Genomic DNA, 16931 nt, shown 5'->3' on the forward strand with positions numbered 1-16931 from the left:
TGCCAATATATGCAGAGAGATAGCAGGTTCACTAATAAAAGGTTATGAAAGTCCTTGAACTTATTCTCAAATGTAGGTTTAACTTTGTTTTGTTTTTAGCATTAAACAAAAAAAATAAATAAACATATGAAGATAACTTAATGAACAAGCTGTACTCCTGAAATGCTGAGTCCATAATTCTTTCTCAATTATCAAGAACCTGTCCATATAAAGTAATTTCTGTACTGTTTCAGTATCCTTTTTCAAATTACTATTGTTATCAGAAACATCAGGTTGATATCAATTCTCTAACACTTGTAAATATGAGTAAATTAAGTATTCTGGTACAAAATTATGACTGAAAACACACACTCTCTGTCTCTCTCAATCACACACACACACATTCTCAAAAAGCTTGCCATATAATACATTTTAGAAAAATTTAATGACTTTTCATTCCTTCCTTCTCCTAAGTCTGCCTTTGTCTGTAGTGCTTTGAAAACACTTCTCAAATATGACATTTCCAGCAGCAGTTAATTTTCTCTTTTAATTATATAGTGCATATGTACCAAATGGGCGTTCAACTTTCTGACATTCATCCCATCTATACTTGATGAATGTCTTTATTTGCAAATGGTCACTAGGTTTCTTTATTTAGCACTGTATTTCATGGAAGATTAAATTTTCCCACTGCCCTGAAGTTACTGCTCTGAAGTTTGATTAGTGATGCTGTCGATGAAGATTTTTCAGACAACCTGTTTTCCTTTTCATATTAAAGCAGCAATCCAAAAAAATAAAAATAAAAATAAAAAAATAAAGCAGCAATCCGAGGTCATATAATGGTTAGAAAAGCCTCTTCTAGTTAGAAACTCAAGTTTAGAATGTTTAGATCCAGTTAACTATTGCGCATAAAGTTTTGGTGACTAGAACAGGCAGATGAAGTAATCAATGCTCATTAATAAGTATTTCTGTATATTTTTGTTTTATTTGACACTTAGAAGAATTCTATGGTATAGGACTCAATTATTCTAGAAACATCTTACCCTTTTGGTTTGCTGACAATTCTGCCCTCTGCTAATACTGCTTTATTGCCCATCACTCCGTACTTGTCTGTTTGGTCTTCTCCTTCTTTACCTAACCTATGAATTCTGCAGTTTCTTTTCTATTTTCTATCTGAAATGCCCCCCCTACTGATTAATATATGAATTAACAAATGTTGATTAAAGACCTCCTATAAGCTACATAGGATCTCATTGAGTCTATTTATAGACTAATTATGCTTAATTTCATATTTTAACTTAGTATTTCCATTTGAATTCCTTTTCTGTAGTTTGCCTGCCTAAATAATATCTCTACTTTGATATATGATAGATTTCTCATTCTCAGTATATCAAACTAGCATCACACCAAACAAAATATAAATCAAAAAAGAGAGAATTTATCAATGGAAGATGATAAATTTAGTGACTGACAACCTTAGATCTGAAATGTTTATTTCTTTCACAACCTGTTCATGTATTCATCTATTTGTATTACCATCCATTCATTGGTACTGACCAAATGTTGACTAAAAATTGTACTAGAAGATTATATATCACTTCAAAAACACAAAGAACAAGTATAAATAATAACTACATAGTAGGGTCCAAATAAATAACCAAAATACTAAAAAACAAGCTACACAGATCTTATTCCCTAATCAAAATCATGAAAGCCAGGAATATCTAACTAAGAGACAAAAGAAAAATGGTAGAAATATTGTAAATAATTATGTGTCCCAGAAAAAATTATATGTAATTTAGAAATATTTACTATAGAACAATAATAAAGGCATTACATATAAAGGTTGATAAATGAACACAAAATATTGCTTATAAGAAAATGATCAGCAGTAAATAATTATACTAGAAAATAAGAAAATGGAATTAGCCCAGTATCCAACTTGCAAAGTTAAGTATAATTAAAATGAGAGTAAACCCATAGGAAGTAGAAGACATTAAAAAAAAAAAAAAAAGAACAAAAAATTAATGTAATGAAAATGAAGAAACTTTACAGAGAACAAACTGATATCTTTTGAAGATACTACATTCCTAGACAAACATAATAGATGAAAGAAAGGAAGGAAGAGAGGAATTAAAAATAAGCAATAATACCAATGAAAAAGGTCATATATTTACAGTAAAGTTTTAAAATTATAATAGTACTTTAAGAAAGTTAATAACTTCATATTTAAAATCATAAAAATGAGAATTTTTATAAAAATAGAAATTATTAAAATTGATTCAATAAGAAAGAAAGACCTAAAATAGATTAAAGAAATTATGTTAGTAGTCAAACCTTCAGTTGAAAACTACTAGATTTACATTTTTATATAAATAAGTTTTTGTCAAAATTTCAAGAAATAGAAATTCTTAGATGATAAGGGAAAGACAGAAATTCTTTAATTCAATTTTATCTAGTAAATTTGGAGATACACTTACCTATGACCCAGAAATTCTATGCTTAGGTATATGCTCTTTTTCATAAAAGTCCAAGTAGTAAATATTTTAGGATATGAGGGCTCTGTTGTCTTTGTTGTAATTACTTAACTGCCATTGTAGTATGAAAACAGTCAAAATATAAGTCAAAAGATAAATAAATGGGAATGGCTGTGTTTTAATAAAACTTTATAAAACCAGGAGGTAGACTGGATTTGGTCAGTAGGCAATAGTCTGTCAACCTCTGTACTAGAGGATGAGTTTCATTCAACCAAAATATGACAGGGAAATTTCAAGAAAAGAAATAAGCATGTTAAAATATGTAAATGTACTTATAAAACAAAGGTGTAGGGTAAAGACAGATGAGTAATACAGAAATGTTGCATATTGTATTTAAACATCAGGCAGTACAATTAGACAATGAAAATCAAGTAGAGCCACAAGAATAACTAAAAAGGAAGTTAAACAATATATATTTATAGATATAATAGCATACTTAAGAAGATCCCAGAGAATCAATGAAAAAACTTATTCAAAAGGTAATTAAATTCAAAGAAATACCAGCGTATATAATCAATGCAGAGAATTAAAAAATTCTTCTTTTACACAAACAAGAAACACAATATAAGGGTAAAGAAACCATTTTTACAATAACAACACAGAAATCAGTACTTAGAAATAAATTTCAGGAGAAACATAAGAACCTTTACAAGTACATTCTAAAGCATTCTTGAAAGACACCAAATTAAAAAAAAAAAAAAAAAAAAAAGAAAGACACCAAATAAGATTTGGACAAACAGAGGTAGGAGAATCCCTGATTCTTGGATAGAGTCAATTATACACAAATATATGTGGCAACTTGGTACATGACAATTAAGGTACTTCAAAGCACTACTGTGAGGCTAATCTTTTTAAATAAATGGTGCTCTTGGCAACAGGATAATAATTTAGAAAAAAAGATAAAATTAGAATCGTATCTTAATAATAAACTCTAAAAAGATTAAGGATCTAAATTTTTTAAATGAAGTAAAATAAAATTACATGAGTAGCTTACTCTTTAACTTTGATATAGAGAATGGTTACTCACCTATGACATAACATTGAGATGAAATAAAATGAAATAAAACTACATGAATGTTTTGCTCTTTAACTTTGGTGTAGAGAACGGCTACTCACCTATGACATAACACTGAGATGTGATAAATGAAAAGACCAATCAATTTGACTAAGCACGAAATTAAAAGTACATTTTATTATATGAAACAAAATTTAAAAACTGGGGGGGGGGGTTACAATAAATAACATAAACAAAGAGTTACTATTCTCATATATAAAGAACTCTTTAAATTGAGGATAAAATGTCAAAAAAATTTAATAAAAATTAGGAAAAAGTATGAATAGAAAAGTCACCAAAAAAACCCCATAAAAATAAATGATTGTCAAACACACAAAAAGACCTTCAAAACTCACTCGTAACTAGAGAATGAAAAGTAAAACAATATTGAAATACCATTTCTCAGCTATCAGACTGACAATAATTTAAGACCCTGACAATACTTTCTGTTCATGGGATTGAGGAGAAACAGACACATTCATTTGTAGCTAATGCCAATGGAAATCAATACAATCTTTCCAAGGAAATATTTTGGCAAGGCAGCAATAGATCTTCAGGTACACTTACTTTTTGACTCAGTAATTACACTCCTAGAAATCGTATTGTTAAATTCACCTCTAATGATATGAGCATAAGCACAAGGTTATCACTGCAGCACTGTAACTACTAAGGTGTTGGAAACCATCTGCTCATACACAGGAGGACGGCTGAGTAACTGGGGGAAGGCCACACAAGGCTGCAGCAGGGCGCCCAAGCAGAGCTCAGGAGATCCCCTAGTATCAGAACATGAAGGCAGAGAGACTGGGAGATCAAAGGAGGCAGGGCTCCCAGGACAGAGTACTGGAGAAAAGAGAGCTGCCTGGAGACCTGCAGATGGGACCCCTGAGCACTGATCAACACGTGTGTGAGGAAACTACCCAAAGTCAGGGAAAGAATCACCCAGAAGTCTGGAGCCAGAGGTGTTGGAACTCACGTAAGGCTGGAGGGAATAGTGCCCGGTCCCACTGACCCAGCTGGAAAGCCTCATCATGATTCCTGAGGCCCTGGAATATTCACAAGAGTCTTACCTCTGTGGTAGAGGAATAATCAGTCCTAAATTGAGCTCTGCTCTGATCCCCCCTAACAAATCTTAAAAGGAAGGATGGATCTATTCCCAAGCAATTTATTTGCATCCCGTAACGAAGCTCAAGTATATTTATAGGAGTTATAGGGGAGGAAAAATCTCTTTCTCTATCCAACCTAGTTTCTTCCAGCTGGGGCCCTGTAAATTAGATGGGCCTAAAACAGATTAACAAAAGAAAAACAAATGTATTTATTAACATGCATTGTGCATGCAACGCAAGGGAGTAGACGAGATGAGTAACTCAGAGGTTTGGTTAGAACTTGGGCTTAGGTAGCATCTTAGCAAAGGAATGATACATTTTTAGAGAAGCGACAGGACAAGCAAAAAGGACTCTGGGTCTCCAGGGCTGGCAAATTGTGGGGAGGCAAATACATGGGAGATTAACGGCAGATGAGGTTAGTTAATAAAGTTTGTTTTATCAGTTCCTCTGATGCTGTCTCTAAGCTGATAAAGGTCATAAATTGTCTCCAGTGATTAACCTTTGTCCTTCCTCATAGAAAAGGAAAAGAGGGCATCTTTGTAAATTTGCATCCTGCTTTCAGGCACATAGGGGAGGGCAGACAGCTTTTCTTGTATCTGCTTTTTTTCTTGCATCTGCTTCTTCCCAATAGCTTTCAGCTCAACCTAAGCTTTATGCCAAAATAGTATATGTTGGGGTGCCATGCTCTGCTACCCTACAAAACACAAAAATAATGAGCACCCCGCAAGGTGGGGTGTCTCATATTAGAGAGCAGCAGCTCTGCCAAACCGTAGGGTAGGCCAACGAGAGAGAAAAAGTCTAGTTTTAAGGTTTCTGCTTAAGCCATTTGCTTCATGTTATGGATTTAACTGTGCCCCTCAGTAAAATATATTGAAATCAAAACTTCTAAACCTGTGGAGATGACCTTCCTTTGAAATGGTCTTTATAGATATAATTAAGTTAAAACGCGGTCATACTGGATTAGGGCCTCCTTGAATTCAGCGACTGATGTCCTTATAAGAAAAGGGAAATTACACAGACAAGGGGGGAAGAAGGCCCCTGTGAAGAGGAAGGCAAGGATTGGAGTGACACATCCATAGCCGAGGAACACCGAGGATTGGTGCAAACCGTCAGAAGCCAGGAGAGAGGCAAACAACAGATTCTACCTCAGAAATTCAGGGAAGATTCAAATCAATGCTGCCAGCATCTCAGTTTTTCACTTCAAGCCTCCAGAACTATGAGAGAATAAATATCTGCTGTTTTAAGGCTCATACTTTTTGGTCTTTGGTACCTTGCTAAGGCAGCGCTAGGAAACTAACACAATTGGCAAGCGTGGAATTCTGGAACTGCTCCTTGGCCCTTTGTTTAATAGATCACTCTCATAAATTTTGTCAATGCAGAGGAGACACGCCGTTCACTCGGAGGGAACTGAATTGTTCTCCACTGTAGAGAGAGGGGAGATTTTTGACTTAGGGAGAGACAACCAAGATGAATGAGAATAAGAAGCCTACAAAGATGAGGCTCTTCAAGGAGAGGCAGATTTTTAAACCCAGAGATTAGGTACAGCTCCTGAGTGACCTTCACCTTCCGTACTGTTCTGTGCTCTGCTCTAACTGCTACCACCCACACCACAATCCTTGGAATGTTGGTCACAGTTTTATATTGTTATGCACTTATTCTCATTTGGGTGGTTCTGTGGGAAGGCTTAATAAGGGCCTGGTAGGGATGAAGAAGAATGACAGTTCAGCAGGAGACAAAATGGAGATTCATGTAAGAGCTGAGTTACAGACAAATATTTGAAACAGCCCTTTTACCCCTAAATCCCTGGAGATTTGAAAAAGAAAACAGGGCTCCCATGGTATATTAAATGAAACTAGAATGAATTTTAATTAAATAGTAACTGAATTTAAAGGTCATGGTAAACCATCAAACTGGAGTCAAATGAGAGTTCATAGAGTTGATAATTGAATTTCCTAAGTGTCTTTGCTACCAACAACTTTTATGAATTAGCTGGTTTTTAACCATGTTTTATTTTTGAGCTGTTTGATTATATTATTTCAATTAATTCCTATCATGTCTAATGAGAGTCATTCTATATTTTTGATGATTGTGCTTAGTAGTGCTTTGCAACACTGATTTTATGATTTGACTCTCAAGGAAAAATATCTAATTTCTAAATAATCATGGCTTTTTTAACTTACCTTTTTTTTTTTTTTTCCCACCCATATACCCCCACCTCTGGCAACCAGTGATCTGTTCTATGAATTTGGTTGTTGTTTTTTTGTTTTTTCCCCTTCAGATTCTACATATAAATGAGATCATACAGATTTGTCTTACTTTGACTTATTTCACTTAGTATATAATGCCTTCAAAGTCCAATCATACTATTACAAATGGCAGGATTTCCTTCTTTTTATGACTAAAGAATATTTGTGAGTGAGTCAGTGTGTGTGTGTGTGTGTGTGAGTGTGTGTGTGTGTACCACATTTTCTTTTATCTATCCATCAATTGACACTTAGGTTATTTCTATATTTTGGCTATTGTGAATAATGTTACAATGAAAAGGGGGTGCAGATATTTCTTTAAAACACTGATGTCATTTTCTTCAGATACATGCCTAAGACTGGAATTCCTGAACCATACGATACCTCTATCTTTAATATTTTGAGGAACCACCATACCGTTTTCCATAGTGGCTGTACCAATTTACATTCCCAAAGACTGCTTTATCTCTGATTCTACATATTAACAGAGATCTGTATGGGATTTTATGGTTCATTCATATGTTCATCTACATAATTTTACTTGTTGCTTAGAAAAATATTATTTTTAAATGAGATTACCTTTTTCCTACAGACTTTTTTTTTTTTTTAAAACAGAGATTCAGAGAATGATTTGCTGTTCTCAAAATGCTGGAATGTGCCAAAATTAGAATTCAGATTCATGTTTATTGGCACCACTTTCCTTAGTCTTTCAATATTTTATATATATATTAAATTCATATATATATATATATATATATATATATATATATAACCTCTTGCAAAATTTACCCATGATTTTCACCTGCAAGCATACAGTTAATATGGTTAAATTGGCTAGCCAATGATGTTTTGAACCCTAAAATTCATTTGCTTTCAGGATGGAAAGAAAAGCAAAGAGAAAAAAATGTATTTTTCTAATTTGAAGTAAGGTAATTGGAGGGAATCAATGATGATAGTATTAATCAAAATAATTCCCCACACAGATCATTTCAAATTTCCATTCCATTAAAGACAGTAAAAAACTGAATTTCAAGGGTAAGTTATCATTGAAACTGCAATTGTTATACTTCTGTGTTGTTATACATTTTGACAGACATTTCATTAATGTTGACAATATACATCAATTGTATAAATATAACTTTAAAGAGTAAATAGAAGGAAATGTCTTTGTGTTGGAAAGCTACATTTGCTTGTAAGAGAAAACAAGAAAGTAAATGTAATGTTTCTCTAATCTTTGATTCATTTCTTATTAAAACGGTAGCTTACATATCTGAATGTCTGATTTCACAGACAGTACAATTATTTTGAATTATAAAAGCCTACAGAGTGTCTTGATTAAATCAAGATGTTTTTCAGGACTGGGCAAATGTGCTACTGATTTTTGTCCTTCTAATGTGCTAAACTGTCGGAAAATTTAAAAGTGATCTTTTATGCTATAACTCGTTAGCCTTTTTGTGGCAATTTCATATTTTTTTTAGCTTAAAGGGTTATATACACCATGTAACTTTCTACGAGAATAAGTGTGTCATTTTAAAAAATCATAATATTTTTAAGGCTGAATGAGAGCAGCTATATATATTGAACTATATATATTAAAATGGTAGGTGAAAAACTCTGTTTTTTTAAATATTAGTTATTTGAAATATGTGAAAATTTTTAAAAAATATTTTATAATAAAGAGAAGCATTTCAGATCTTTATACCCATCATATAAGTGAACATATGGAGCTGAATTATTTTTTCACAAGCAAAATACACTTTCATTAGTGTAGAGAACTATACACACAATTTATTGCAGAAAACCAGATGAATTAGCAAAAGTGAGGCTGTGTTCTGGATATTTTGATTGTTCTGTGGGAAATGGAATTGGTTTGGGTAAATGCCATAAACATTAACTACCATTCTGTTCCATAGATGAACAGTCATTAAACAGCTCAAGAACAGAGCACCTGACTTAAAAATAATAATGGAAATATTAGAAATAGTGGAAAATAATAATCAGTATTTGAATGAGAAATTCAACATTACCTTAACAATGTAATCAATGTGGTCAAAGTTGGCCTTCAGGACAATTATAATGTTAAGCACATTTGATTAATCCTCCCATAAATAAAGAAACATTATAACACTACTGCCTTAAAATCACCTCAAAGTTGAGCCATTTAGAAAATAATAAACACAAGAGAGAATGAGGAGTCAGGTATGCAAGCGGTGAAGCATTTTTTTTCCACATTGGAATTGTATTCAAGATTAGAGTGTGAAAATATATTACAGACTCAAATATGTGGCCTATTGCTGGGCATCATTTCTCCCCTCTGGTTTCTCTGCCTCCTTTTGTAATTCACTAGTGCTCTAAATCTGTCTGACAGACAAAAGAGGCCCCAAAAAAGACAGACTGAAGAAAAGGAAAAGAAAAGGAAAAGAAGGGGAAGGGGAGGGAAAGTAGAGGGGAGGGAAGGGAAGAGAGAAAGAAAGTGGGGTATCTACATTTTTTTTACAACTAGTCCAACACAAATTTCTCTGGCATCTAGGAACTTTTATGTACAATTAGGAGGTTAGAGAAAGGATCTTAAAAGGAAATCTAATAGGTATTCATTTTATAGAAGTCTAATAATTCTTACCATTAAAAAAGAAATTTGCTTTCAAGCAGAGGAGTACTAAAACAGCTTTGCTCTGCCTCTGTATTCACTCCTCTTTAGGGGTTTTTGAAAAGTATGATGCTTCTATATGATACAGAGAGTGTGGTTAGGCAATGAGTTTTTGGACTTAGGTCTTCTGATGGGCCTATCCCTATGTGCAAATGGGAAAGAAATCTGAGATTTCACAAAGTTGCTCAAGCACAAGCACCAGCAACTGCCATCCAATAAATTGCTGCCTTACCCCCATTTCAACTCAAAATTAATTCCTATAGCCTCCCGGACTCGTTACTATCATTGGTTTTGAATAAAGACAGTATTATATAGCATCTTATGTCTTCTAATACTTTCCTCAATAGAAACTTAGTATATTTTGCTGGTATTTGCTTCTAAAAACATTTTTTTACACAAGCTTCTGTCTCTTGACAAGCTTTTGCTATCTCATCTGTACTTTTCCAGTTTTATGGGCTCTCTGGTTTCATCACTCTTCCTGATTGGCAAAACTCTTTGAGAACAGAACACTCCAAAAATCACAGCCTAAGTTCAAGCAGCGGGAATGGGATAGGTTAAGTGAAAACGTGAGCTTTCTATTTTGTCACTTCTTTCTATTGTTCCTCTGCCTTCCCATGGTCTTTCATTTGTCCCCTGGCTTCAGAAGAAAGGATTTCCTAGACATCTCCTTTACCCCTCCTATTTATGAAAATTTGTTTTCAGTTGGCTAGTTGTCATTGCAAAGTAACTGACAAATGATTTAATCCTCAAAAGTCTGACTTTGCTTAATTAAAATACTCCCTGCCATCACGAACAATGCAAGTACTAGCTGAATTATAGCAGTTGATAATTCTGGTACCTAAAGGGATCATTTCTTTAATGGCTATAATGAATTCTATTTAGAAGACCAGTGCCTTCTTACAAGCACAAGCATGCATCACATCACAGAAATACCTCCTCTAGTTACATCGAAAGTTGGGTTTTCTAATTTTACTTTAACAAGCTTTTACCCACTTTCCAGACTTTTCACCAATATGGAATAAAGTATGCAGATGTGCGGACCTGCCAGAATTTAAATACATACTGGGAATTGGCTGGAAGTCAGTTATGCTTAGATGCAAACTTCTGAGGTTGTCTTATTTTGCATCTCTTAAAAATCAAGGGGAAGATGGTCATATTTTCTTCTTCATTTTTTTTAATATTCTATTTATTTATTCATGACAGACACACAGAGAGAGAGAGGCAGAGACACAGGCAGAGGGAGAAGCAGGCTCCATGCAGGGAGCCCACTGTGGGACTCGATCCTGGGTCTCCAAGATCACGCCATGAGCCAAAGGCAGACGCTAAACCACTGAGTCACCCAGGGATCCCCCTCTTCTTCAATTTTGAATTGCACATTCCTTTGAAAGAGAATATGCTTGCTATCTTAGAGCACAGTAAACAAAATCCAGAGTAAGTCTATAAGCTATCTTAGGTTAGGGGCCATAATAGCACAGTTCAGCGCTACAGCCCCTAACATAGGTCATGTATATGTATATGACAGATGATGAAGATGTATTTGTTAACTGTCAAATGTAATATCAAATGATGATGACAATGAGGTTGAAAGTGGATTACTGACTTAGAATAACTATGCCTAAAAAAAGATCCCAGAACACACAGGATACTTCCTGAAAAGAAGCACCAGTAAGGGGTTGACAAAAAATTACCTCATTAGCAAGCAAATGGTTATTATAATTTAGACAGTATGATGCTGGCACAAAGTCAGACAAATTCAACAATGGAACTAAGTAGAAATCTCGCCAACAACTCCACATTTGGAAACTGGATATATGTAGAGATGGCATTATTTAACAGATTCCTTTGGAATCTCCTGGGTGATAGGAGTGTCTTTTGTTCTTATGGAGCAATGGTGGGTGGGCTCCTGAATGGAGGCTGGCCACCAGGAGGACTAAGCTATGATTAGAAGCTTGGAAATTTCAGCCCCATCTTTTAAATTTTTAAGGTGTGATGTATGGCCCAGAATGTACTCTACCTTGGTAAATGTCCCATGTGAGCATGAACAGAATGTGTATTCTGCTGTTGTTTGATGAATTCTCAATAGATGTCAACTATATCCAGTTAATTGATGGCATTGTTGAATTCAACTATGTCCCTACTAATTTTTTGCCTCCTGGATCTGTCCATTTCTGATGGAGAAGCATTCAAGTCTTCAATCATGATGGTAGGTTCATCTATTTCTCCGTGTAGTCCTATCAGCTTTTGCTTCACATATTTTGATACTGTATTGTTAAATACATATTTATTAAGAATTTTTATGTTTTCTGAACTACTGACCTCTTTATCATTATGCAATTCCTTCTTTATCCATGATAGCTTCCCCTGCTCTGAAGTCTGCTCTGGCTGAAATTAATATAGATCCCCACTCTTTTGATTAATGTTAGCATGATCTATATTTCAGCATCCCTTTACTATCAGTCTGTCTTTTTATTCAAATTCAGTTTCTTGTAGAATATACATTGAGATCTTGTTCTTTTATCAGCTTTGACTACCAGTGTATTTTTTTTTTTTAAAGATTTTATTTATGGGACACCTAGGTGGCTCAGTGGTTGAATGTCTGCTCAGGTTCCTTGTGGGGAGCCTGCTTCTCCCTCTGCCTATGTCTCTGCCTCTTTCTCTGTATCTTTCTTGAATAAATAAATAAAACCTTAAAAAAAATCACAGAGAGAGATCCTGAGCAGGGAGCCTGATGCAGGGCTCAGTCCCAGGACATTGAGATCATGACCTGAGCTGAAAGCAGATGCCCAACCTACTGAACCACCAGGCACCCACCAGGCATTAAAAGACTACCTCTGTCTTTTAATTGGTGCATATAAGACCATCAACATTTAAAATGATTGATATAGTTGGATCAATATCTACCATATTTGTTACTTTTTTCTTCTTCTTGCCCATTTTCCTGACTTTTGTCTTCCACACTTTTTCTGCCTTTTGTGGTTTTAACTGAGCATTTTATGTAATTACATTTTCTTTCCTTAAGAATATCAATTATAGTTTTAAAAAAAACCTTTTGAAAAGCATATGAAGTGTTTCTTCTTTATGCTGATGCTTATCCCTGTGTCTTCTTTCCTTCTATTTTAGGATCTCTGATTATGAGCATTTCTTTTCTAGATCTTACTCTGTGGGAATCCTAAGTGCCTAAAAGTATGATACTTTAAGCTATAAAGGATTTCTGTTTGCTTCTGCTATGATCTAAGAGATTCTGGTAACTACTTGGGGCTCCTGCTTAAGCTCCTACACACTGTGATACATTCTCATAACAGCATTTAATCTCAGGGTTAGCATGGGCATTTACACCTTGGACCAACTCATCTTTAAGGTTAACTTATTCTTCACTGCTTTCTGTTAAATTTTCAACTTACATCTTTGCTGTTTGATTGTTGGGCCTTTAAAGGTTTTGCTTATTTCTTCAAACTCAACAAAGCATTTTTAATGTAAGATTTAGTTGTTTTGTAGGAGGAGAGCTCTTCTGAGTATCTAAACCACTACTCTGCTGGTAACGGACATGTTTGAAATATGTTTTTAGTTCTATGAAATTTTAAATGTTATTTTTTCAGTCAAAAGGATTACATGCATCTCCCTGAAATATTCTTTAGATTTAGTAAGAATATACTACCATCAGCATTTTAAATTTGTAACTCCTAAATAAGTTCAAATCCCTGTGACTGAGAATGTATTATTTAAAATGTGTCATACTGATGATTTAAGCCATTCCCTAATCACAAAAATTATAAGAGTAAAGTAACATAAGTACAAACTATGTAAAAATAACTTTCAATACGTAGCCAGTCTACAAGGAAAAAAAGAAAAGAAGAGTATCTCAATCATATATCTGTACCTTTCCAATTAGGTAGCATTCCATTGATTACCTGCATTTTCAATGTTGGGCATTTGGCACCATAAATATACAATTTATTTTTGCTACAATAATAATGCCTTCTTCAAAAAAAAACAAGATTTACAAACTTACATGATTTAATATTAGCTTAGCTATTTCTATTCCATTATATTACACACTTCCTGGATATTAACAGAATTTGCAAACACCAGAGTCTGAGTATCGCTATCAATTTGCATTAACATAAAACTCTTCTTCATACTGTCTGTAATTATTTCATGCCTCATAAATTCAACTTGGTCCCTGTGTATTAATTTACCCATAACTCTTCCAAGTCTTGTCGCCAAAATCTTGGCATATATCTTTATAGCACATTTAGTTATTTAAATGTGCCTATAATTTTCCAGACTGTTATCCCTCCCTTTTATAAATTAGTAATAGGTACTTTGCTCATAGCTGGGGAAAACTCACCTTGTCCTGTTTGCTCCACAGAAACTTATCATACAAGGTGGTCAACTTCATCCTGAAATTATAAAATGACTCATTGGATAGCCATATTCTTCTGTTCTTTGCCCTTAGCAAGTTTTCAAATGTCATTTAGAGAAAATTAATTTGTCTCCACAGGACGTTCTAATCTGTGACATTGAAGATATATTTTCAAGCATTTCTTAGCTTTTAAAGTTAGCAGGAAATAAATCCACTAGAGTTATGACACTGTTTTTTTTCCCCTTTATATAAAACCGATGGAAATGAGAAACTATTCTCTGCCATCACAGCACTCTGAGTCTGTTTTCCCTGGGGCAAAACATACTTAGATATAGGACAGAAACTAGGGTGAAACACTATGTTTGAGTGTTAAGGAAATTGTTCCTTAGAGGCCTGAAAAGTTAATGTGTCTCATTAAATTACGACCATGGAACAGTACCAGGTCTCACAGAAAGTCAGAACTAGAAGAGCCTGAAGAAATCACCTAATACTACAAAATCAATTTCTAGGCAAGAAATTGAGGACCAGGAAAGTTATGAGATTTGGTGAACTAATTAATAAAAAATAGAAGATTAGAACTTAGGTTTCTAATTTTTTGTTAAAGGTATTACTCTATATAACTTTGAGCAGATATCAATATTTTTACTTTGATTAACCTTGATAATCCATTTAATTAATATTTTTACTTTGATTAACCTTGATAATCCATTTAATTAAATAATTAACACTTCGTGAACATTTTTCAGATGTGGGACATTTTTCTAGGATTTAGAGCTCAGGAGATACTTCAGAGACCTCATCATCAAGGGACTTATAATTCAAAAGAAGAAATAAATATGTAAATAATCATAGAGTTCTATGTAGCGGGGTAATAAGAATAGATGGACAATAGCCACCTCTGAAAGGTTTCTTATTCCATGTTAAGTAATTCTGGCTTTATCTTAAGGGCTAAGAAAAGACACTGAAGGATTCCAAGCAGACAAGAGGTAGAATAATTTCACTGTTGCAGAAACCTATAGCTATGCCAACATTTTAGATGGTGGGTAGGGGTGAAGAACAAGAGACTAGTCAGTAGGCCATTATATCATTAACACCAAAATACAAAGGCTAGTCCACAGTCATAATAATGAATATAAAGGGTAAAGAACAGCTTAAGACTTTTTTTTTTAAGTAGGTAAAATTGATAGAAGGTAAAGACTTAGGCAACTAGTACCAGATGCAGTGATAAGGAATACTCTGGGAGAAACATCTTTGTGTTGGAAGGCTAAAGTGGTTTGGTTTGCCTTAGTTTACATTGGTTAAATTTGAGGTATCTGCTGGATATTCAGATGAATGTCTGTTGTGTATGTGGTAAAATAGAACCTAAAAAATATTTGGTCCAATGATAGAGATTCATGAATACAAGAATAAATGGAAATTGAACTTATGAGATATGGATGAAATTGTATAGCTTTAAGTACAGTTAAAGAAAGACTGAATCAGGGTTTGTGGAATACCAATATTAAGAAAGAAAAAAAAAAAAGAGTGGCTAGGGAAGTTTGAAAAAAAAGTGAAAAGAAGATATTATGAAAAACCATGATGGAGAGAACTTCAAAAAGAGAAAGCTCCCAAAAGATCATGTCCTGCAGAGAGGTTAAGGGAGATAAAAATTTATATTCTTATCTTGAGTTAGTAACACAAAGGTCTTCAGTGGATGATCTAAAAAATAATCTGTTAAATGGTAAGAGAAATGCTGTATCATAGAGTTGAGATATTAGTGAATCAGAGTTTTACATGTACAAAAAATGGAAATCTATTCCTTCAGAAGCTTCTCTCTGAAGGAAAGGAAAAGAAAATTAGAAAACCAGAGATGGAACATACAATAATGAGAAACATGGGACATGTGGGTGGTTCAGTGCATTAGCCTCCAACTCTTCATTGTCCCACATTGGCCTAATTAAATAACAATGGAAAGAATGAAGTTCAGAAATTCTATTACAATATGAAAGTAAAACACTCACCAAACATTCAAGGTGGAAGACATTTTAGAGGCTTATTCCAACTTGCTCACACATCTAAAATCCAAAGAGGACAAGTTATTTAGATAAGTAACCACTGCCGATCAGTAACTGATCCAGGACCAAAACTGATGTCTCCACAACAAAACACAGTATTGCTGTGTGTTCTACTCAAACAGTTGGTAAAGTTTTGTTTTGCTTTGTTTTGTTTTGTTTTGTTTTACAAGAACTTCTATTACTGAAGCAACACCAATATTTCTGTTCAAAGATGGAAGGAGAATTTGAGTAGATGTGTTCCTTACCATTGGTAAACACTGGAAAATGATCAGTCCTGCCAATTTAGAGTACAAATCAGGAAACAAGTAGACTATTATTTGAAGTGATTCTGAGGAAGAAAAGGAATAGATACCCTAAAAGTCTATTTCAACTGATTTTAAGGAACCTTAACTATAACAATGTTATTGTTTTTTGTTTTCTAGTTTCTGTCTCTGACATTTCCATCACTGTCCAGTTACATTTTTTCTTGAACTACTTGCTGTGATAAACATTTTGACTTTCAAAGAGATTCCCACAGATGAGTGACTTTATTCAATCTATTACTTGTTATCTCTTTAAAGATGTTCCTATACTTTACTAGTTCTTCTCTGAAGATAAGCACTAAAAGGAATCAGTTGAAAAGCATCAGGCATTTGGAAACATAGATTTTCCTTTAAATTCTGTTATTTTTAAAATCAGTTTTACTACAAAGTTCTACCTATTTAGGCTACAGTTTATGTGTGCTACATTCTAAACTTACTTATAGTTTGTGTGTGCTGCATTCTAAAACATTTGAAATGCCATAAAATGCTAATACGTCTATTAAACAAGAAAGCTTGAGATGAATGCTCTGAAAATGGACCTGGTGGGGTCTGTTTCCTTCAGTGATGAGCTCCAGCAACCTAGCTCCCATCCCAGAACTCCGTAAGTGCAAATGAATGAAATAATGACAAAAGTTCCCCCTGCCCAAAG

At 34.0% G+C, this 16931-nt stretch overlaps 1 long non-coding RNA gene across 4 annotated transcripts in view; it reads right to left on the reverse strand.

Annotated features, from left to right (window-relative positions):
• Positions 1–16931, reverse strand: part of LOC144288566 (uncharacterized) — a 53410-nt gene that overhangs the window by 26584 nt on the left and 9895 nt on the right. For all 4 annotated transcript variants that reach the window (XR_013356518.1, XR_013356516.1, XR_013356515.1 and 1 more), the window contains exons 2-3: positions 15927–15980; positions 13912–13963 (exon numbers count right to left, since the gene is read on the reverse strand). This is a non-coding gene — a long non-coding RNA (uncharacterized LOC144288566). The remainder of the gene's footprint in view (positions 1–13911; positions 13964–15926; positions 15981–16931) is intronic.

Source organism: Canis aureus, chromosome 18 (genome assembly GCF_053574225.1).
Source record: "Canis aureus isolate CA01 chromosome 18, VMU_Caureus_v.1.0, whole genome shotgun sequence".
Lineage (NCBI taxonomy): Eukaryota > Metazoa > Chordata > Mammalia > Carnivora > Canidae > Canis > Canis aureus.